General features: G+C 42.9%; 1 non-coding gene across 1 annotated transcript; it reads left to right on the top strand.

Annotated features, from left to right (window-relative positions):
• The first annotated feature begins 2,070 nt into the window (after window positions 1–2,070).
• On the top strand, window positions 2,071–2,208 carry LOC119920373. The gene has a single exon (XR_005448124.1). It is a non-coding gene; the product is annotated as a small nucleolar RNA SNORA7 (small nucleolar RNA).
• The last annotated feature ends 379 nt before the right edge of the window (window positions 2,209–2,587 follow it).

The raw sequence follows: 2,587 nt of genomic DNA, 5'->3' as shown, positions 1-2,587 counted from the left end.
TCAGCTGTGTGACTTGGGGCAAGTCACTTCACTTCTCTGGGCCTCAGTTACCTCACCTGTAAAATGGGGATGAAGACTGTGAACCCCACGTAGGACAACCAGATTACCTTGTATCTACCCCAGTGTTTAGAACAATGCTGGGCACACAGTAAGTGCTTAACAAATACCATCATCATCATCACTGAAGTCACAGTAAAGTTAAAGTCAGTGACTCTCTAGTTAAAATAACTACTGCTTATCTGTAGGGATCCTTCAAAGGGTAACTATGTGTAGAGCAGTGTGCTAAGCATTTGGATGAGTCGTGTGAATATAGAGTTTGGGGATATATTTGTAAAATAATAAGAGTGTCATTTGCTAAGCACTTACTCTGTGGCAAGCAGTGGGGCAGAGGTTATCCAATCAAAACAGATTCAATTTGCTTCACATGGAGTTCACAGTCCTTGATGGAAGAACAGTTATTCAATCCCCATTTCACAGATCAGGAAAGTGTTAGTAGACTATTCATTCATTCAAACATATTTAATAATAATAATTATAATAATTATTATGGTCTTTGTTAAGCATTTACTATGTGCCAAGCACTGTTCTAAGCACTGGGGTAGATACAAGGTTTATCAGGTTGTCCCACTTGGGGCTCACTGCTTTAATCCACATTTTACAGATGAGGTAAGTGAGGCACAGATAAGTTAGGTGGCTTGCCCAAGGCCACACAGAAGACAAGTGGCAGACCTGGGATTAGAACTCACATCCTCTGACTCCCAAGCCTGGGATTTCCATTAAGCCATGCTGTTTCTTGAGCCCTTACTATGTGCAAAGCACTGTTCTAAGTGCTTGGGAGAGTACAATATAACATCAAATACATTCCCTATCCACAAAGAACTCACAGTCTAGAGGGGGAGACAGACATTAATATTAATAAATAAATAACAGAAATATACAGATAAGTACATACGTGCTTTGGGGATGGGAGGGAGGATGAACGAAGGAGTGGGAGAACAGAAGAAGGAGATCTCAGTCACGGAAGGCTTCCCGAAGGAGATGTGTCATATAATCTATCAGCCAGTCAATCAGAGGTACTTATTGTTCTCTGTTGGTCAGCAAGTGTATTTATTTATTCATTCATTTATTCATTCAATCGTATCACAGCTCTGCCACTTACCAGCTGTGTGACTTTGGGCAAGTCACTTCACTTCTCTGTGCCTCAGTTACCTCATCTGTAAAATGGGAATGAAGCCCGTGTGAGCCCCACGTGGGACAACCTGATCACCTTGTATCCTCCCCAGCACTTATAACAGGGCTTTGCACATAGTAAGCGCTTAACAAATGCCATTATTATTATTATTATTATTATATATTGAACACTTACTATGTGCAGAGTATAGTAGTAAGCACTTGGGAGAATCTAGTATAACAATAAACAGACAAATTCCCGGCCCACAGTGATTTTACGGCCTAGAGGGGAAGACAGACATTTAATATAAATAAATTACAGATTTGTACAGAAGTCTTGTGGGGCTGGGGGCGGGGGGAGGGAATCATACTAAGCACTTAGGAAAGAACAATACAAAAGACTTGGAAGAACATTGTCTGGAAGGAGTTTGTAGTCTAGAAGGAGGGACAGGCTTAAAATGAATTACAATTAGGGGAAATGGCAGAGTGTGGCTGAGAGGGAATGAGACGTGCGGTAATCAGCCTAGCTTGGAGAGTAGCACTGGGAAGAGAAGATGGTCTCCTTGTCAAACACTTGACGAAGGTCAGGCTTCAGTGAGAAAGGAGAAAGGTTCAGAAAGGAGATAGAATCTGTATAGGGGAAACTTGTTTGTACGGAAAGTGTCTATATTCTCCTGTCACGGTCCTCCCTCCCCAGTGACCCCCATCCAATCGACCAGTGTTGTTGCGAATGTTGCTACCAAACTGATGAGATGACTTCATACCAGAAGTCATCAGTGATTATAGGTCATATTTCGATGTCGGGTATGCGACACTGGTGACACTTTTCAAGCCTGGATGCCCCAAACCCTGGGCAGGTAACCAAATTTATCCCCCTTTTAAGTAGGGTATTCCTAACTGACCCTCTCAGAATGGTACCTGGAGAGTTTCCAGTCCTCTACCAGTCTCGGCTACTGGAGGGAGAGTGAAGCAGAGACCTGTCCATTCCATTCCTAGCTTGGGCAGAGGCTAGTGAGTGGAAGGCAATCTGCTACAAGTTAAAACTTACCCGTGCTGGGAAGTAGCGGGATGGGAGAGAGTCGAGGGAGGAGACTCCAATTTCCCAAGCGGAAGGAGGCAATGGAAAACCGCTTCCACATTTTTTACAAAGAAAACTCTCTGGATCTACTACCAGCACGATTACAGGTGGAGGTGGGGCGTACTGGGAGAGACGTGTCCATCGAGTCGCTATGGGTCAGAAATGACTGGACAACATAAGACAAGATAATTGCTAACAGTGTGTTGTTTCTTGAGTGTAGCCTGGTTCATCTTTGTTTTTATGTAGTCATGTTGCCGGTCGATAACTTTGACATTTATGTGCAAAGTAATTCAAAATTGTGCATAGCAACAATAATGATAATGGTATTTGTTACGTACT

This window comes from Tachyglossus aculeatus, chromosome X1 (assembly GCF_015852505.1).
Source record: "Tachyglossus aculeatus isolate mTacAcu1 chromosome X1, mTacAcu1.pri, whole genome shotgun sequence".
Classification (NCBI taxonomy): Eukaryota; Metazoa; Chordata; class Mammalia; order Monotremata; family Tachyglossidae; genus Tachyglossus; species Tachyglossus aculeatus.
This window is presented reverse-complemented; position numbering and strand designations above follow the sequence as displayed.